The 21331-nt window shown below is 44.5% G+C and overlaps 1 protein-coding gene across 3 annotated transcripts in view; it reads left to right on the top strand.

Moving 5' to 3' along the window:
* The window catches only part of OSBPL5 (oxysterol binding protein like 5), a 182323-nt gene that overhangs the window by 20610 nt on the left and 140382 nt on the right, over positions 1–21331 (top strand). Inside the window, exon 1 of one of the 3 annotated variants that reach the window (XM_055722373.1) lies at positions 18455–18706. The exons of 1 other annotated variant lie outside the window; for it this stretch is intronic. The gene's annotated coding sequence lies outside the window, so the exon portion shown is untranslated. Of the gene's footprint in view, positions 1–18454; positions 18707–19101; positions 19301–21331 lie in introns of those variants that run through there. One more of the 3 variants, XM_055722374.1, reaches the window with a different exon arrangement.

Here is a 21331-nt window from a genome sequence, read left to right as displayed (position 1 = left end):
AAGAATTTGGGTTATATTTTTGCCTCTGACTCATGCAGAGTCATCATCAGCTGATGAGTACCAGAGTAGGAAATGACTGAAAAGATAAATTCTCTTTGTCATAACACAGCACAGTGTAATTTCTTGGTAGAAGATAACACCATTTGTTTTAACAGACGATCGGCAGTAGCAATTTACCTTCCACCCTAGAGCGCCTGACTCTGACCTCTTGCATCTCTTTTATACCAGTGTAGCTTTAAGAGCCTTAGTAGACTTTTGATTTAGGCCCAAATGCAGAAATATGATTAAACACACATTGATTTCAATCAGGATGAAGCCTGTACTTCAAGCTAATTATGTACTTAAATATGGTGCTGAAGATGACTTTCCCACTAATTTATGCAAGGAGAAAATTGAGCCCAAAAATACATATGAAATAAGACAGGTATCTGTTTCTTTTGAGATACCATATCCTAGCTCCTCTTTTTTTTTTTTTTTTTTTTTTTCTATTTCATTTCTGTGCACTGAAAGACTATCTTTTTTTGGATTTCCAAAGACTTGATGATGGCGTTTTCTGCAGCTATGTTAATGTCCCCAGATTTATGCCAATGCCAATAAATTTAATCCATATGCTTTCTATCTTTCCTTATCAGTCTTACTAGACCTACAGTAGCTGTTAAAGCAGTTTTACTGCTAAAACTTCTATTTAGCTTTTCTTTTTTTTGTTATGCCTTTTGGAAAGATTGATGTCTGCAGAGACTGTTAAGCTTTAACTCTTTGGGTTTCTTCAGCCTCATAATCAGTGACAATGGGGCACTTACTGTCACAGAGCCTCTACAGGGATACCAAGCCTGCCTGAACTTGGCAAACTCTCTGCTTACGCCTTTGTGAGTGCAGCCACCTCCTCTGCTTCAAAGACGTGGAGTAAGGAGAGGAGGCCAAAGCCTCTGGGCTTTCACAGCACACTAGTATTGGAGCACTTTACCTGTTCTCCACTGCTCCGATGTTTTCCAAAGCATAGGGACCCAGTGTGGGCAGACTGGGAGATCAGCTTAGCCGTGGTTAACTGGTGTAAAATCAGATGGTACTTCCAGCCGAATCGCTGTTCTGCAGTCACCGTTCCTGCTGGTGGGAAGAGGCCCTCTTGCTGGCAGTTCCAGTAGAGCACCTGAACAAAGCCCAGAAAACAACTTTTCCGTTCATCTCCAGGCGTGGTACTTTGCTGAGGATTGATCTGACTTTGTGGCTATTCCAGGCTAGTAAATAATGATTAATTGTAAGATACGGGAAGTCTTTCCCTGTGCCAGGTCAGCTTACAGTCCCTCACAATCTACAATTGTGGAGAAAACAAAGATAACCATTGCCCAGAAGTCACTGGACTGCTGCAATCAGGGCAATTCAACCACCCCTTATCCTGACATTTATTAAGAACACACTGCCTTTCCTGTTGAGCAGTGACAGTCGATGGCAAATATCAACCCAAAAGGTATAAATCCGTAACAGGTCCTCTGGCACACTGCTTAATACGACATGCTGAGTGTGGTTCTAAATCTACCCTAAGCCTTTGTGCTTTGCTGCCGTGCCCTCGAACTACTCATTCATATCTGTGCAAAGGATGCCTGAAATATGAGCACACCAGAATATGTGTTGATAGCCAAATGACATGCACCAGTAGCACACACTTCACTGGACCCTGAGTGGGCATAGGCAGCTCAGTCAGCTTTGTCTGATCACATTTTTTGCCTTCCCAAGGCAGACGTGTCCCCGCAAGTGGGGCAGAGAAGCACATTGCAGCCGGGGCAGCCAATGCAGTGTTCACAGGAGAGAGGCTGCAACCGCTTTAGTACATTTATACTTGGGGACGGAAGCATGCTTACTTCTTGCACAGGTATATCAGACACCAGAAAGGGTGTCCCTTCTAAGTTATTTGTAAAAAGAAAGCATAACCTGGTTTTGAGGGTAGAGACAGCAAAGTCCACGACAAGGGGCTTCTGAGGTTGGAGCACGGTGGGCTGGGAAGGTGCTCCCCAGCCCTTTCTTGGGAGCACTAATCATAGCTGTGCAGCTCCCAGTGAACCAATGCTTCCAGGGGAATGAAGCAGAATGCAGCCTGTGGCAAAGGTTGCTAGTAAAAGAACTCTAAAAAGAAATGTGCAAGTCCTTGAGGACAGCTGAGAGCGATTTTTAAAGATGTCAGACATGAATCTTAATGTTTTGCCTTGGAAGCCTTGTACTCTCATGAGCTGCTTTCATTCTGCTTATGTATAGAAACAAGCCAGCATGATGGGGCCTCAGTTTGGGTCAGGCCGTCTCAGTATCATGAGTGAAGAATAATCAGGAGATCCTGTCTCCTTAAAGTAGAAAAGCCAGAAAATATTCTTGCTGAGCATTCTTGTTATAACAGAGGTTTAAAATTTATGTGGTATTTGTCTTTTAACCCTGAAAAAAATGGGTGTCAGCAGACTGTGTTCAGATGTGCAGATAAGCTCTGATACACCAACCCCCCCACCCCCACCCCCCAATACTCAGGAAAAGCTCTCTGTGGCTTCCAATACATAATCTTGCCTAGGAAAAACCAGGCTTGTGCCCCAAATACCTATTTGGGGATTTATACAAGGGAGAAAATACTCTGGGTTTGGATGGGAAATAGGGAAATTTTGAGGGACAATATTTTCTTCAGTGTCCAAACCAAGAATCACAGCAAGAGGACGACTCCCAGATCTGGCCCTATCTATTCAGCAAGAACTCATCTGTTTAGGATGAGTTTGGGACTAGATGTATCTTCAAGGGGAGGACAGGGAGGAAGCATATGGAGATCTGGACTTGTCCTTTATTTTCAACTTTGCGGCTGTGTACCTAGCAGCTCTTAGCATCTAGACAAAGAGCTCAGCCTTTGGCCACTGCAGAGCAGAAATGAAGGGAAAGACTATAGCAGCTATTCTTCAGTCCTCTTCTTTTTAAGCTATGCATGATTCATGGGTGACATTAGCATCTCTCCAACAGAAGGACATGGATCATTAATGCGCCAGTCCAGAGGAGACATGAGTGACGGCCTTCTGCTTTGATTACTAGTCACATTGTTTATGTTGCATACTGCCAACCTTTTCTGTGGCTCTCGTCTGTGCAGCACTCCCCATTTACAAATAAATTCTCCAGGCTCCAGTGTGTCATGTTAGTTACACCTCCTTTGCAAGGAAACCCTAATGCTTCAGGAAAATGTGTACTGATGAAAGCAGTCAGCATTGGGCCGGCATGTGGAAAGAGTTACACAGGGTAGCTAAGCTTGTTGGCACGCTAGAGCAGGTCACGCTAATGTAATTGCTAGTGCTGACCTTCTGCCTTTGGGTATGGAGCACAGTATTTATGTCAGTGTTGCAGTACTGCTGACTGCCCTCGGTGGAGAAGATGCCCTTCTCCTGGCTCGCCTTGTGCTCAGGTCAGGTGAAAGCATACTGTGTGTCAGACTTGAAGAGCACGACAGATTTTTTTTCACCCACTGTGTGTTCTCTTTGCAAAACAGTAGCTGCACAAGACATGAAAAACTGTTGCCCAGGGTGCCTGTTTTGACATTAAAAAGTTACAGATCAATAAATTAATAAACAGGCTAGGGACAGGCAGACCGAAAATGCCAAATATACCAGAGAGATCATTGGTGGAGCACAGTGTGATGAAAGGTAAGCTTGTTTGAGATGGAGTGTGCACATAGGAATTTCAGATGTTTCTACTTGTCTGACTGGCAGTAAATTTGCACAGTATCACCGAAGTCTGGGGTTGTACATGCACGAGTGCTCAACGTGGTGTCTTTCTCAGCTAAGCTCCAGGCTATTCAGTGAGTTAATGCTCTGCCTAGCACAGCCTGTTCGTCTTTCCAGCATGTTCCCCGGAGAGTGAATGAAGAGGTATCTTTCCCCCTGTGTTTGGGGGAACCTTTGTGTGCTCTGTGCTCTAGTACTGGGGTTGCATGGGAGTGGGAATTGCGGTCCAGCTCTTTACGCTGCTTCTGCCGCAGTGAAATGCAAGTGTTGTGCCCTCACGTCACACCACAGCTGCATCTAAAACTTGCCCTCAAGCAAAGATGAGATTGCTCTGGCTAACAATAAAATAATTTAATATAAACTTCCACCTTCATCTTTACTGCTCTTACAGGGAGGATCTAGCTGTTCAAGTGTGACTTCTTTCCCCCCCAGTTAGCAATCTCAGGAAATCAAAATACATTGGGAGAAGTGAAAGCTTGCAGATTTGTGGCCATCTGGGACTCATCTCCTGCCCAGTCTCCAGAGATCGCACTTTTCAGGGTGCTGCGTACAGGCAGCTGCACTGTACTTGGGTAGCATTTCTTGTGTGCTCACTATGTTTTGAGAACTACCTTCCAAATATCTCACTTGACTCCTACACGCAGGCAAAAGCTGCAGAAAAAATAAGATTGGCTCAGTCTATTTTTGTCCCGGAAGGTGTCACTGAAGAGCTAGGAAAGGTGCAGGTTAGTAATAGTCTTAACTGGGGTCTTAACTGCTGCCTGGTGAAGTGGAGCCTGGGGAGGGTTAACGTAGCCAGAGATCCCTGTGGCTACCTGGTTCTGAAGATCTGAAGATTTTTGCATCAGAGAATGAATACTCACATTTGAAATGCTGTGCTATTCATCAGCTAAGTCATCTTACGGGCTGTAACAAAATGATTCTTGGTAGGTGGTGGGAAGAGGTTCACGAGCTTGGAAGTCCTTTTTTATAGCACAGCTTTGAAGGAATAGTTTTCCTTCTTGCTCTTCATTTCATACCTGTTGTGTTAACATTACATTATAAAGTATAAATGCTTTTTTGCAGCCTTTTTTTGCAAAGTTTAGGTCTTTAGGCTTATTCTTATGGATGGGAGGAAGAGCTGGGACTTTGATTGCTTTGCTATGACTTATGCATTATTGATAGATGCAGAACTAGCACGGAGTTGTCGGTGATGTAAGAGGCCTCAAGGAGCTTGCAATGTGAATTCAACCAAGAACAACAATTTACACATGGCAAGGTGAATGTCCTCTCCATTTGGAAAAAGTAGTTTGAGTTACTGTTTTAATAGTCTTTTCTCGAATTTTAACTGTCTTATAAATTTGATCTGATATATGAAGCAGGGGCATTTAGGGTACCTGCCTCCATGATGCATGTTGCAAAGAAATTCGTCATTGATGTAGCCAGAGTAGAAAACCTTCTCAAAAGGATATTAAATAGCCTGACTTAAGCCAGTCTCTGAACTACTGAAGACCAGGCTGTGATCTGATGTGAGGGTAAGATTATCCTTACACCAGCCTACTAAAGGTTGTTATTTCCGTCCCCAGAAACATCTGCTACTGTCTGAGGCAGGATAATGGACTAGATTATTGCATCCATGTTGCTATTCCTGTGTTTTAAAAAGAGTAATTGGAGGGTCTTTAATAAAAAATGTAGGGGGGGGGGGGGGGGGGGGAAGATGTTTAGTTGATATGTCAAGCTATATAGCTGGTACATACCTAGCCAGCTCTCTGCTCTTCAGGGTACTGACGCTGCAGATCTTGTCCCTTTCTCTTAATATCCAATAGCATGCCCTCAGCCAAGTTTGTTTATCTTGCCTACAGTTTTAATGTACATTATTAAACTGTAATTTAATTTGTAATATACACCACAGCTTTTTGACAGTTTGTTGGCTTTCTGAGATGCTGAACAAAGGACTCTTAAGTTTTTCTCTGACTGACAGAGCTACACCAGGTTCGTTGCTCCGAAGGACTTCCAAGGTCTGAATGAAGGAATATAAAAAGAAGTCCAAAATTCGCTAGAACGTGTGCTGCCTTACTTGATAAAAGCCACTTGAAATTTCATTTAAGTGAAAATTCAAATCATTTTCCTAACCTCCTCAGCACTGGTTGAATCATACAATGCTGCAAGTACATTTAATGGCAGAAATAGCATAAACTCCTGGGAATGTATAAGAAAACCTGCTACTGTTGTTTCAATAAACAGAAAACAAGCTGAAAAAAACCCACTTAAAAAAATGTAGTAGAGTCTACACAGTGACATTCTAGTGGAAAGGTATGTGGTCATACTGAGGCATTGCAGCAGAGGAGAGCAGCAGGTCTCAGTGCTGGAATTTTGCCATTTAATCCTTCCTCTGGCAGATTAGCATGGATATTACATAGCCTGTGTGCATTGTTACCCACAGAAGCAAAACCTACAAGAGTTTGTTCACCTGTACTCCCCACTTTATTTATCCATTTTTTATTTCAGCCACTAATCTGCTAAGGATTTCAGCCTTTAGCTCAGGGTTAGCAGAATGGCATTGTGAGTGGATAACATCTGTTTCAGCTTTCATCCATCTAGAACACAAGCATTAATCACTAGAAATGGAGTGTGAAATGGAAAGAAGAGTTAAATGCACATTTGATTCTGAACGCTTTCAGAGAAAATGTCTTTTGGGATCTGACCAGAGGGAGAGCTTTGCTGCGCCATAGCTAGGGTTGCCAGCGCAGCTTGCATGAAAAGCTGGTCGTATTATCTGACAGAAATTCTGCTTCTTTCAGTTTGTTTTAAAGACACAATAAAACCTTGTCCTGTCTATTTTAAAAAAAATGTTAAAAAACAATTAACCCCAGAACAGTGCATCTGTTCAGTTCAATTTGGTTGTGGTTGTCAGTGTGGAGAAAATAAAGCTTCTCTTTCCAGGCTTTCTGTGCCCCAGTCGCTATCTCCAGCCCTGAGCCACTGCAGCCCCGTGCTGCAAGTGAGTAGCTGTGGCCAGGCTTTCCTGGAGCAGGGGGGCCAAAGGAATATATCAAGGACTAGGAACAATCTTTGACCAAGACACAATGGGCTGGCTTAACAGGCCGTTTCCATACAGAGTTTCTAGATTTTCACAGATCTCGGCAAGATGTGGTAGGGAACTATGCTGATTTTTTTTTTTACTGGTCTGGCATGCCTCATGGTATCTGGACTCTTAATTTTTAAGTCACTTTAAGAACAATCACCAGCCCTGCCTTCATGGGAGCAATTAGGCATAAGATACCATGACTGCTTAATTTTCTCTCCAAATTCATTTGCTATTGTACATTTAAATCTTTTTTAGTGAAATTCATCTATCTCTAGTTTGCCATTCATCTCTCTCTAGTTGGCCCTTCCATCACACTTTCTCCTTTTGTCTCGTTAAGATTTGCCTTCCTAGCTAGAAATATGAGTCTCAAAAAGCAGCACTGTTGGGAGGAATGTATAGTCGGTAAATCAGTGTTTGTGTGGTGCGAGTCAAACAGCTACTGCAGAGGGCTGTCCTGTTTCTTCAAGGAGGTTTGTTATGGGACAGAAGATTTCCTGTAAGCATGTTTTTGTAGAGTTAAGACCCACACTTTGGATGGTTAGTAGGGCTTGTGGCTGACTGTGTGTACTTCTCTGATAGTTGCATGGGGAATTTTTACAGCACAATGGGCTGAATTTGCTCTGCTTTGTGACAGGTATCCTCTCTGCATTGGAGAACATGTTGGGTGTTGTGCTGGCTTTGGAAAGCTGGAGGTGGAAGACAGCTTATATTCAGACCTAGCTGGTGATATGTGTTTTGTATGTATGCCCTTTTGTAGAGGTGATTTCCAGCTTTGCTTCTTACATTGTGAGATGCTCAGAAAACTGGCAGTTTATTATTATTCTCTGAAGCCTTCAGAGAAGGCTTCTCACAGAATTCCTCCAAAACCATGGAGTATAATTCATCCAGAGCAGTCAATACTACCTACTTCTGTCATTTTAAAACCTCTTTTTTCATCAAGAGACAGTTAATATAGTTCATCAAGGTGTGATTTCTGCACAGTGCAATGAATTCAGCAGATTACCCGTCCCTGTTTCCTTTATCACTCCTACCCCTTGAGATAAACTGTTCTCAGCATCTACAACTCTAGAAGTCTCTGAAGAAAGTCATTGCGGCTCATTAAAAACACCATGACAACTCTTGCCCACCCATCAGGTCAGTGGAAGTGCCCTGTTTTCCAGAGCCTAAGAGAGGTGTCTCTCTAGGAACAAGAGAGAACCATGTTAACAAGTATTACTTCTCTAGCTTTTGAAAGCTGAGCCCACCTCTAACCTCTTCCAGAAGAATTACTTCATTTGGTGTCCTCCCCCTGACTTCCTTGCCAGAAGTCTTTCACTGTAGGTAGACTTAAATATATTAGTCTTACGCATCCCAGCAGCCAAACTACTGTATTCTTCAAGCTCTGTTTTCTGGGAAGTGTTTCTGCAGTCCCACATCCTTTGGTCCTTTGATTTCCTTTGGTGCTATGCTGAGAAGTGAAATAGTTAATATTTACTGGCATTACAGTTACAACACTTGTCAGCTGAGTTGGCATCCGTTCAAGTGAAGGCGAATATCAGGCAGCAGGGCAATCAGTTCAGTCTCTCTTCAGACTTGGCTTGTCAATGTGGGATAGCTATAGCAGAAAAGGAAAGGGAGAGACTTTGAACCTCTGTAATTAAACCAGTAGTTCCCAGGAGGACACTTCGTGTCTAAAATCAAGACCTGCCCTTTTTACTTCATGTTGCTGCATGAATTCTTGAAGCTATCCTGACAAAATAGAGTCTTCACCTAAAATCAGAACGTCTACTCTGGTCTAACGTGAACCATTTAATTAGACCAGTATAATAACCAGGAAAAAAATGTCTGCATAGACAAGCTCACAGGTATCTATTTATATTCACTTTGTCTCTTCCCATTTTAACAGAACTGAATTTCCTTTTACAAGTGAGCTGAGAGTGTGCCAAGCAACAGCCAGACGTTGAAATCCTTTGTGTTTTCTGGAGCTGATGCCATTTACTTGTGCTGTCAGTAAGAACCGAGTCTCTTCCCTCCGCAGAGAGCACTCCCCTACCTTTCCAGCCCCAGCATTCCTCCACTAAGCATAGTGCTCCCATACCAAGACAGCTTTTCTTTCTGTTTAAAAAAACCCAACAACCAACCAACCAAAAAAACCCAAAAAAGGAGAGAGAGGAGATGGGAAGAGAAATTACTGCCAGTTCTTGGCCTTATACTTTTAGGATTATGTTATTTAGGGTGTATCTTACTGGCCTTCTTATAAAAGAAGCATAGAAAGACCTTTATTAGGTTGGTTTTTTTAGGAAGGCAATAGCCTAAACGCAGAAATGGAGACAACATTTCTGACTGATTTGTCTCTTTCCTTTTGGTTTTGGAAGATAATATCTTCTGTTCTAAAAACTCATTGGTACTTTTAGAAACTCCTTGGGTTTTTTAAGGGAAAATCTAATGAATCCACAAGAAAACAATAGAGAAGAACAAGTCAGTGATGTGTTTATCTCTACAAGTGATGGAAATACTGAACTGAAATAAAAACATTGTTGTTTATATCAGAATAGCAGTAACTGCAGTTCTAGACATGGTAGGTAAAACATTCACTTATGTCAAGAATGTTAAATGTAAGTAAACAAAGTCTTTGACACAGGCTCTATCCTGCAGATGAACAACTGTGAGTAGGTTAAAGTTTTGCACAGAGAAATTCAATAGTAGAGGCCAGAACTGGGACCCGGTCTGATGAGGCTGTTGTTTTCCTCACCAGACCCTCCTTTCTTTCCTTTGGGCTCCATGCTTTGTACCAGCTCACAGAATAGTCTCTTTGAAACTATTTAGTATTCATCACAGATGATAGCCTCGTAATTTTGTGAAAAGTAACATCTGTTCAGGGAGAAATAGTGTGTACATGTATAAGCAGGTTTCTAAGACATGTATTTGAGAGAAGAAGAGAAAACAGTTTTGCTCAAATAGAGCTAAAACTTGCCCGCCTATTCAAAATAATCCAGTGACACAACCTCAGAGCAACCTTCTCAGGAAAAGAAAAAGAATACATACTGATCTCCAAGCCCCAGCTGACATCAAATGGTATTTCTTGATTGCAGATCTAATCCGTTATGTTTTTGCTGCCTGATGAAAAGAACTTCCTGCCACTGGCAAGTGGAATTTTTGAAAACCAATCTATATGCTAGACTACACTCTGGCTTTAACTAGCAGAGCCTTATATCTGTGCTGCTGCTGATACAGGCCCTCCTATAAGCTTTCTGATTGAGTCCAGAACTATGGAGTTTCATCTGGTTTCACTAGAAAGTTTGACAGAGTTGTGAGGAGCACAGTTTTGCTGCAGAACCATCTCAGTTGGCTGAGATGCTTGGCACAGGTCTGATGAAAATAGGCTGAATTTTAAGGTTTTAATATGACCCCACACCCATGAAGCTTCGTTTGGATTCTGCTCTGCTTTAAAAAACTCTTTTGCCCAGGGTTATTTAAGGTACTTTCGGAAAGTGATACAAATTTAGCTCTCCATATCCAAATGCAATTATTTGTGTCCCCCAGAGATCAGCTACAGAGAATATTTTATTCTGCTCTTTATTCTACTCTCCTTTGTGCCCAAGGATCTGATGGGAAGCAGGACAAGGATTAATTGCATGTCATAGAGTCCCAGGGGGTTTCCTGTTCTGGGTAGCAAGAAATCATTGATGGTCTTGAACTCTGGTTTCATTCAAATATGCATCATCAGCATTACTCCTCTAATCCTGTAGTCATGCAAATATAAATACAAGTAATAACACTTTAAACTAATGCATTTCATATATTTGTATATTTATTACAATTTCTCAGTAGCAATTTGTGTTCAAAACTATGGTATGTTTTTCACTGACTATCTTTTTTAAAAAAGGCATCTGTTCTTAGAATTTGGTCTTATTTTTAATCCCTGTGTCTTTGCCATGACAGTTCAAAGCGAATGGCTGCTACATTTAACACGGTTTGTCTTCAAAACAGTAGCATGCAACCACCACATGACAGTGTCTGATTGAAGAAAGCAGCCTTTGGCCCCGCTGGAAGGCTTGCACCCAGTGGAGGCGTGGGTGGCATATGAGGCTGAGGGTTCTGCTTGCCGTGGTGCCCCATGCAGGCTAGCTGCCCCATTTGTGGCACAGCCGTCCCCCACTAGGTGTGAAATGGGGAGGAGTAGCCTAACCCTCACTGCCAGATAGTCATTGAGGGAGCGTAAGGTAGAAGGGCTAAGCAATGTGCTCCAGGGCTTGTACAAACCTAGGGAGCTATTATCAGTCAGTAGGTAAAGTGATATGTTATCCTAAAAACCTGTCTCTGCATTCCACAGTATTTTTTTCCACCAATATCTCTTTCCTCAGTCAGCAGCCTGCTCATATCTCAGATGTGTCACTCTTTTTCTTTTTTTTGAGACACATCAGCAATGTAGTTTTGAGGTAAATTTCCAGTTCATCTTTATTTACTGCTCTTTGATTCATAACCAGAGCAGTCTCATGCACCTGGGTTCCCTTTCAGTGAAACTACATGGGAAGATGTACTTACTCTAAGAGCACATCCTAATTCACTGTAGCTGCTGATGGATGCTGATTTGATGGGTCCAAATGAACGCTAGTCTAAAACCATCTCTCTGAATTCAAATACTGTAGATGTTGCATCCTCACTAACAGTTTGTTCACCCTACGGATGTGCTCCTGCTTGGTGGTGTAGGATTAGCACGAGAAAGCCACACACTGACAGCAAGCCTGATTTAACTGTTCATGGGGATCAGGAGACAGTGGCAGTGGATCAAGTTCGTCAGGGCTGAAAACACCCAGGATATTAATAATTCTATTTGCAAAATGATGGAGCAAATGCCTACAGTTTGCTGTGGTCACCATCATAATTCCCAGGGTATTATTCCACTATTTCAAGATTGAAATAGTAGCTAAATCCAGCCATCCTCTGTGAGACTTTGTGTGGACTTCAATAGCACAGATCTAAATCCAGGTCCTCTGTGGTATAAAAGAGATGGATGTTTTGCTCTGGAACAAACCTTTGTGTGTTGCCCACTGAGGCTGTAAGTCAGAGCATGGTCTTTGATAGTGTTTTATCTGTTCTGGGGAAACATTTCTTTTCTTCTAGGCTTCACTTTTGTGTTTTACTTCTACAGTTGTAATTTGCAACAGGAACACTGGACAGGTCTCCTTGTTTGAAGCAAAAGGACAAAATACTGGCATCCCTCTGTGCAGAGAAACCAGTTAGACAGCTGGCCTTCAGCAGTAGCAGAAAATGTTATTGTACTTTCTCTTCCTGATCTCCTTCAAGCCCTTGTGGCAACTGCAGGTGTCCTGTTCGTAGGAGGCATCAGCAGTAACAAAGAATCCTTAAAATGAATTACAACAGTCAAGGAGACTTATTTTTGCTTGATCATGGATGAAGACAGAAGATGGATTTCAGAGAGCAGAGCAAGAAAGAAGCTGTGAGAGGTTCCGTAATTTATCAGAAATGAGCTGGCTGCAAGAGTGAGTCAAGAGTTGGGCAAAATAAAAGGGGTCAAGTATGAAAACAAACACATCCTGTAATGTTTGGAAGCAGCTGCAAGCTTGGAAATATGATACAGTGTTATTACAAAGCTGCTAATAGATCAGGTTTGTGACTCTCTGGCCTGACTTCCAGATCAATAGCATACACTGAGTATCAGGAACTAGATTCAATCATTTGTCAGTCAAAATGCCCCTCTCTGGAGAGGATGATGTTATGAACAAAGCAGAACTAAGCTGTAACTTTCTGTCTGCCCAGATCCAGATCTATCTCCGGACAGAGTATCAATCAGTCAATAAATAGATACCTGTAGAGAGATTGGTACTGGCTTATATGAAGATCTATCTGTCTATATAAGTCTGATAATCAAATCTTTTAAAGACATGTTTATGTTTCTTCTCATTGTAATATTTCCTGTAAGAGAACAGCACTCGGTCCAGGCAGATTAAAATTGTTGTCATCTGTTCAAAAGTTTATCTGGGGCAGGATGAAAAATAAAATAAAAAAACCCTGGCTGTTTATGAAGTTTGACTTCATATGGACATTTCCCATTAGCTGTTGAGGAAATCATGTCAGCTACACATCCTGATGTGGATGTTGCAAACTTATCCAGCCATGCAAAAAGTTCATTTACATATATATTTCTAGGCATGTATGCATATATTTACACATACATATAAGTTTTCATTTTATCCTTCAAGGCTAACAGCTAACTTGCTTTGCAATGAGCTTGAAATATGATCAAGAACAAGGGCTGTTGGAATGTTTTTGAATAGCGAATGGGTTTCATGTCATGTCTTATCAAAGGTTTTGAAATCTAGCCCAGATTTCACTGGACAGTTTGTCAGATCCTGGATATCTTGGCTGCTTTCCAGCCTGCTGCTAGCTGCAGGAGGAACCTGGCTCACCAGATCAGGTCAGCGTGTTGGGCTTCCCTCTGAGAGGAGATTTGCAGTTAGTTACTAGCCAGGCCTGCAGGAACAAACCAATAGCAACCGAACTGATCTAGTTTTCACACCAAAGCCATAATTGCAGCATTTGGCTTAATTTGCTATGTTAGACATTGAGAGGAGAATAAAATAGGTTCATGGTGCTTGATGTGAACAGCCTTCAGATAAGCCATAAGAAATTAGGACCTTGGGTAGTCACAACTCAACTTGATTTGACTCCAATTTTAGCAAGACCAAGGTGTATGGAAGAACAGTCCTACCTCCCAGCACAGACCTTAATCTAGGACTCCTGCACGTGAGCCCCCTTGAGAGAGAAGGTTTTTTTAGCGCGGGTGCAGGGTAGGAAAAGTGAGATCTGCCCAAGAAGTCTTGTTTAATACGAGATACCTAAGATCACAATTGACCTCTCTGGAATGAGGTCTGGGTAGAAGTAGTTGAAATGACACTGTTTAGACTCCTGAAAAACAGCCTTGGGGTTAAGGCTGTAGAAAGCAGGGCACCATCCAAGCATATGACAGGTCATACAGAGAAAACAAAGCAGGTAAGAACATCTGTGATCTTTTTTCTTGTTACCGGCAGGTCTTCAAAATTGCCTCCTGAAGTCTCTACTACAACCTATTGCTGGAGATTCCTTCCTGAAAGCTCAAACCCTTTTTTACAGGACCATCACAGCCGTGAGTGCCTAGTGAGCCCTTTGGAGGCTTAGCCCACTGGGTGAAATTCCTAGCCAGACTTATTTGCTTTGTAACCCAAAGCCCAGATGTGGACATTTGAAAATCTTCTGACCACAGTGTGTGGATAAAGAAAGACCTTCAGATTGTTTACTTACTCCATCTTCTTTAGTACTGCTCTAGGCAGGGAGCACGGTGCTGCAATGGCCAACATCCATCATTCACAGAAATGTCTCCTAAGCTGCACTCAAGGAAGTCCATAAGGACTATTGCAGGGAGAAAACAAGACAGCAGAAAAGGAGATGAAATACAAAGCAGCAGGATCTAAACAAGATCTTAGAATTATGTTATCTACCCATCTCAGCAGCAGACAGGCAAGAAGGAAGGAGCTGGCCTGTGTTAGTGGATGGTGAATATATTAGCTAGGAGGTAAGTTCTTGCTAGCAAAACATGCAGGAAAAATTACCTCTTCTAACAGAGGAAAAAAAGACTCAGCCAGAAACATTATCTAACGTTCAGGAGCTGCTAAAGTAAACAGAAGCACAGTCTGCAGTATCAAAACGCAGTGATGTTGTGCTCCTCTTGATGCTTGCCCACGGCCAGATGTAAAGTCTTCATGCTGCTGCTTCTATGCTCTGCAATGTGCTGTGAAACTTGATGCAAAGCCCATACTCCCTCTGAATCTGTTACTCAGCGTGCAGCCCCCTGTGTAGAGTCCCAACTTTCAGCAGTCATCAGCTGCTGAAAATTTTCCTTCACCTTTTGCCACAAGAGTACCTCAATCTCCAGTGGCTCCCAGGGAGATATTTGTGTTTTTTCTAACTTCCCCAGAGACCCATTCTAGCAAACTTGCAATTAGGAACCTGGTTTAGCAGCAGCTCTGTTTTTCAAAATGTAAAATGAGCAAACATGTTTAGCTGTGGACTTAATTTTCCAGAGCTCTAAACAGACGAACTACCATTTCTTAACAAGAAACTCCTGCTCTATCCAGCTATGGTATTAAAAACTTTTTGCTAAGGAACTTTGCAGTGGAAAATGCATGCGGGTAAAAGTGATCTTTTTCTTATCATTAATTGTGTACAGTTGTGTTGAAGCTTATGGATAATGATAAAGACCTGTGTTCAGTAACTTCTTTTTTAACTAATTTGTTTTAAAGCTTCCCGCTTCTTGTCTTGCTATGTGTCCATGAGCTTAAGGGCAAGTGAGCTTCTTGAAATGCTAACAACCTAAGAATCGTTCATATGATGTCTGATTAATGTGGTTATGGTTGTAGAGACATTGTACTAATTATGACAATATGAATATGATTGTTCCTCTCAATTTCTATTTTAATAGAGGCCAATAAATATATCTGATGGCTTTTATGGTATTTAATAACCTTTACAGTCATAAATGGGGGCTTGTAGAACTATTGTAGATATGTCGTGAGATACAGGGAAGCATAAAATGCAAGTCTTCTGGACAATGCAGAATGAGCATATATTTGCATTTCACATAGGTGGGATCTGATCTCTGTTGCGGGGAAGAAGAACTCAGCAGTTAGCAAAAGGTGAAGGACTCAAAAAGGAAGATGCAGGGGAAAGTTTCAGTTATTTGTTAGAGCAAAAAGCAGGCTGCTGACCTGAAAGAACTGAGTGATCTGTCTGTTGCTGCAGCTCATCTCCCCATCTGCCTTTATCATAATTTTTAAACAGCACTTACACTGTGTTGTTGCACATCTGCTAGGGTTGTCATAAAAAGATGTTAGATACTGTTTTTAAGTGCCCTGACTATTAAGTTCTCTGGGTTGCATTATTGGATTGTAAGGACTGGAGCAACACAACTGAATCACTTTGACTTCAGCCTCCCAACACTACAATTACAGGATATTGTGCTTTGCTGTTTTTGTTACCCTTGCTTATGATAGAGTTCACAGCAGTTTACAAGCCCTCTTAGGACAGAGTTATATTGCTGTGGTGAGAAAGGTAAGTGTTGCGAACGCTGGCAAATGCCCAAAGAAAATATCACAGCTGCAGACCTAAAAGGTAGGCTGCTTTCTTGCAAAGGAGAATTGAAGCCAGAAGGGACCTCAGCCCTAACTGCTAGGTACATCCGTCAGAGAGCTTTTATCAAAGGGATGTGTCATATCTGGGGGTCACTGATGAATTAGCTTGAGAGCTCAGGTGGTGTTAGGACGGAAGCTGGTGCACACAGCACACCTCACCCCAAATGCAGAAGTTGGGTCATGAGCTTTGTACTGCACAGCCTACCCCGTTGGGTAGGTACATCCACATAAAGTGCAGGCGGCACAGGCAAGGAAATCGTAACCAGCAGAGCCTGAGCACCCATGTTGTCTTCTGAATGGCTGTTAACAGAACAGACACTAGAGGGCTGTGGACAATAGTCCTTACAAATATTAGTGTTTGCATGGTTCGGTTTCCCCACTTTCTGTAGCAGATTTGTAAGAGGGAGAACGGGTCCAGGTCCTGTCTTTGACAGGCAGGGTAGTAATGGATGTTGCTCTTCTTGTCTAAGTCAGTGTCAGAGGACCATCTGGTGCAAGGTCTGAAGCCACAGCAAATCCAGTTTCGGGGCTCCCTGAACCATGTCAGAAATGCCATGGCTACATGATGCAAAGCATCATTCTGGTATAAATTTTCCCAAAATACTGACAGTTTAACTGGTAAGCCTTTCGCTCTGTGTATCCACACATGTCACTAATGCCACATGCACCGTCTTAGAGCACATCGGAAAACAAAGTATTCTTTACAAGGATCTCTAACTGTTTTGACAGAAAAAGTTTTTGAATGCGCAGTTTTTTAATCAAATGAGCTCTGTGTGGCAGTGAACAGATGAAATATTAATAATCACAGAATGATTGCCTGAGAAGAAAATAATCTAGTGGAAAACTTCAGTCAAAACACTTTTAAAAGGATTTTAAAAACTTTTAAAACAGAAATCCTTGGGAAGTGGACTCTGAGTCCCACTGTGATTTCTGCAGGGATGTTAGACACCCTATCTCTGTACCAAAGTAGCCGAGGAGCCCCTTCTGTTGTTATGGCTGGACAAAGCCAATCTAGATGCAGGTAGCAGGATCAATGTCAAGCCCATGGTTTCAAAAAAAAAAGCCATTTGGACCAGGCAAGGTGTTGGCAAACTAGCAGCTGCATTTGAGTGAGCCAACCCTAAAAGCAGGCAGCGTGAAGGGAGCGTGAGGTACAGAGAGGAGCGTGGTATGGCTGAGACCAAACAGGGCAGGAGGCAGCAGGGAGAGGCAGTATGAGCCAGGTAAGCTGCTTCAGCCTCCGACAGGACGGCTCTGCATGGCGATGCCCTGAGCCAGGGTGACGAGAAGCCTTGGCTCACGCTCGTTCTGGCATCTTCGTGCAGTGCCCTGCACCATGGCACAGTACAGGCTTGCCCTCAGGGTAAAATTTTGGGGACGGTTAAGTCAAAATCCCAATTGACTTGAAGGCAGCTGGAATCATGGCAACTCTCCATGCCTTGCAGTTGGATGGCAGAAATCACTACAAATACAGGTGAATTTAATAATTACCTGCCTATGCAGGTAAGTAATTCAAGGGCTTATTTAATGGGTAGAGAAGGGCCATAGTGCCTCTTGAGTAGCAGGAATAGCTTAGGCTGTGGGATCTCTTCATAATTTAGTTTATAATCTGTTTATAGCCCTGTTTTGTACTAGAACTTCTAGGAAAGAGCAAAAATAGATGGTGAATTTTCTCTCCAGTACCATGCTGTACTCCTAGCTAGGTGTAGTGCCTATTGTTCCATGTCCTACTGGGCTGACTAGGAGAAAATCAGCTACCTCTACTAGCTAGTATTAGGTACGTGGACTTAAGTGATGCAGGGTGTAGCCATGTTGTCCGTGGATGGGCTGTAGTTGGCTGGAGGTAGTGAAAGAAAGTGTGTCGGGGTCCACACTGAGCTTGCAGCTTTAGTTGAATTCAGGATTTTTCTCTTACATCTGGGAAACCTCTTTAATTAATGAGTTATTGCTTTTTAGAGTTGGAAGCTGGCTTCCTGGGTAGCATGAGGAACATCAGAGCTGGTGGGTCTTTGTCTTGGTTTAGAGGCTGCACACCCTGCAGTGAAAAAGGATCTAGCCTTTTCTGTGAAGGGTGGGGTAGCAGAGCACTTCAGGCAGCTGGTTAAACGCTTCTGGGTTCTGAGCTGCGCGCTGTGTTTAGCACCAAGGGCTCAGCTGCACACGGGTGATTCAGACTTGGTGATGGAAGTCAGACACACATGTTGGTCATGTTATCTCCTGTCATATGACTGTAGTTTCATAAAGTGTGGGTGCCTTTTAATGCTGCCGCTCCGAGTCTGGGTGGACTTTTGGCATTACCTTCTCCCTGGGCAATGGCGGAGGCGTGAAGCCCTGTTTGGCTTCCTGTTCTTGGTCCAGCATCAACCCGTGGGACCCGCGGGGTGGAGGGAGAGGAAGCATCAGTTAAACGTGTGTGGCTGGGCCGTTTTCTGTGTCTGATGTTCTACCAGATACTGTGCTGCCTGTAGAGTCCTGCCTCCCCCGAGGGGCAGGCAGGCTGCGGCCAGGGATGCGGTGATTGGACTGTCCTCTCGTCTGGAGGAGCTGAGGGGTCCCTGCTTGCCGTGGGATGGATTTTTCGCTCTGGATGCACAGGCGAAGCTGGGAGCGTGCCCGGCTGCGTGTCAGGGCTGTATATTGCATGGGCGCCTTTGAGTCACGGCGGCGGCGGCTTATGGCTGGATGCTGAGACAAAGTGCTCCTGCAGCTGGAGGGCTTCAGCGCGGCGATTTCCCCAGGTTGACTTTCATTGCCTTGCACACGGCGTCAGCGAACCCCAAGGATGGCTAGTTGCTTGCTTGGGGTGGGGGGTGGGGGTGTCTGCATAATTTTTTGGGGCGTTTGGCTTTTTTGCTTTATTTACTCTTGTCTCGGCTTCAGCCTCTCCCTGTGTCGAGAAGAGGGAAAGAAGGAAACTCCAGGGGGAAAATAAACCAAACCGAGCCGGGCTCCAGCCGGGTCGGCGGGGTGAGAGGGGGGCGCTCCTGCGGGCCCCTGCAGCCGAGTACCGCGCCCGCTCCGCGCCGATCCCGCCCGGATTTTGCACGTTTCCTTTCTTTTTTTCCTCCCCCCCCCCCCCCCCCCCCCGCCTTCTATTTTTCCCTCTATTCCCCGCTCCCTTCCCTCCCTCCCCGGCGCGGTTGGATCAGTCTTTTGGTATTTCCTGCCGCCGCCGCCTCCCCCGCGCAGCTGCCCGGCCGCTCCCGCCGCTCCGCGCTTCCCGTGCGGCGGCTCCGCGGGGCCCACGCTGCCCCGGCCATGCGGGCGGCGCGGCGGCGGCGGGGCGCGCCGTGCTGAAGGCGGCGCCGCGGGGGCTTGGTCGCCCCGAGCAGGTAAGCCACGCCGGGCGCCCCCTCCTCCAGCCGCCGGGTCGGCGGTCTCGGAGCCCTTCAGCCCCAGAAGCCGCTTCTTCCCCCGCGCCATCCTCTCCAAAATACCTTCTAAAACCAAAGACGTGTGTCCGTACTCGCCCCCGCCCACCCCCCCCACCCCCCATCGGTTCTTCCCGCAAAGCCAGCCCTTCTTCTCGCCCCCCCGCGCAGTCCGGCTGCCGATTTTTAAGCATAATGTTGCGCCCCCAGATTCATCTTAGGAGAAGAGTGATTCCAGTTTGGAGGCTGAGCGTTGGCAGCACTGGGAAGGCAACCCCGCGGCCCCTGCCCGTGCTTTGTGCCCAGTTTGCGGGTAGCGAGGCAGCTTTGCCGTTTCTGTGGGTGCCTGTTGCAGTTTGGGGTTTGCGGTGGGAGCTGTGGGATGCCCCCCCGTCCCCCTGGCACCCCTGCGTGCCAGGGCTTGGCCGGCTGGTGTGTGGGGGGCTGCAGGCTGTCAAGGTGACATCATTTCTTTACACGTGTGGACGTACCTGGTCGGTGGAACCCATTTTTAATGTACTTCAAGGACGGTGAGGAAATAGTAAGGAGACTGCACTGATGCTGTCTATGTGTAAGTGAGGATAGTAATTGTCTTTCCTATAGGCACTTGTACAGATACTATACTGGAGACCATTTGCATTGTGAGCCAACTTGGGTAGACCTGAGTTTGGAAATGCTTTTAGCTTGCAATAAGTGAAGCGAGGCAGCGTTCCTGGAGAGATGAATATATACGCGTATACAACTGTCCGCTGGATCAGAAACCATGTTTTCTGAGTGCTATGCAAACCCGAAGTGCTGTAGTGTGAAACAATTGTTTAACTTAAGTGGGGAGGAAACTTCTTGAAGCTGTGTAGTCACCTGCTCAACTTCATCCAGCTGCAGCAGTATCTTTGTTGTCAAAATATTCCCTCCCTCTCTTTGCACTGATGCACAAAATAATAGTATTCAGCAACATCTGTACAACAGAGAGCAGCTGCTGCATTGGATGTGTCCCTAGCTGCCACCTTCCCTCCCTGGCAGCAAGTTTCCAAAGAGGTGTGAGTGGGGAGGGAGGGAGAGAAGCCTGAAGTCACACTCAGCAGCATCTTCCCCTCTGTGCATGGTAAGTTTTCTTCCAGGAGTGCAGAACGGGTGTTCTCCACAGGGCAGCTCATGATGGGATGGTAGGTGGCCCTCAGAGTGTGCTTGCTCCAGCCTGGCGAGGAGAGTGATGGATGAGCTGGGCCAAAAAGGTGTGAGGGCTGTGAGGGAGTCTGGTCCAGCGTCAGGGGTTACTTTGTGCCACTATTGATCGAGGTGGCAACAATTCAGCCATTCAAGGGGAAAAATGCAGGCCTTGGTCCTGCCTGCAGCCTGGTTTAGTCTGAAGAGGACAATGTGAACCTAAGGAACGATTTAATCATGGTGCGACATGAATGTAACTGAAAGGTGGATTTACTGCTGTAATCATTTCATGGTACTTAATTTAATTTTCATGTGCTTTATCGCTAGACTGATTCATCAGGTCAGTGGGAGGGAGGCTTGTACAGTGCAGGTGGTTCAGTTTCCATTGCTGGGTTAGGTATTTAGCAAGGTGCTTTCTTGACTACAGCAGGGAAGAAATGGCTCTGTGTCCGACATGGTGCTGTGGTTTGCAATCTGGGGTTTCTTTAGGGAAAGGCCATTCCTGTGGTCTGTAATGGGCAGTGTTTGAAGTCAGTGTGCTGTGTTTAGGGCAAAACTCAGACTCAACATAATTCATCTTGTGTTCATAAATCATAAACGTGTTAGTGAATCTGATGTGAATTGGGTTAGAGTCACTTCATGTCCAAGGGACCTGTTACCTGCTGGAGGCAGCTCTGAGACTGTTGGTGTTGCCAGTGGCAAAGGTCTTTTAGGGCTGGATCAGGGGCTTAAGAGGCAAAAATGAGACGGCCTAGAACTGTGTCAGTAGGATCCTGCAGCTTCTGAGCTATGGAGCCCAGACGTCCCTCTGGAACTGCACAGAGTTGT

This window comes from Falco cherrug, chromosome 10 (genome assembly GCF_023634085.1).
Source record: "Falco cherrug isolate bFalChe1 chromosome 10, bFalChe1.pri, whole genome shotgun sequence".
NCBI classification, from domain to species: domain Eukaryota; kingdom Metazoa; phylum Chordata; class Aves; order Falconiformes; family Falconidae; genus Falco; species Falco cherrug.
This window is presented reverse-complemented; position numbering and strand designations above follow the sequence as displayed.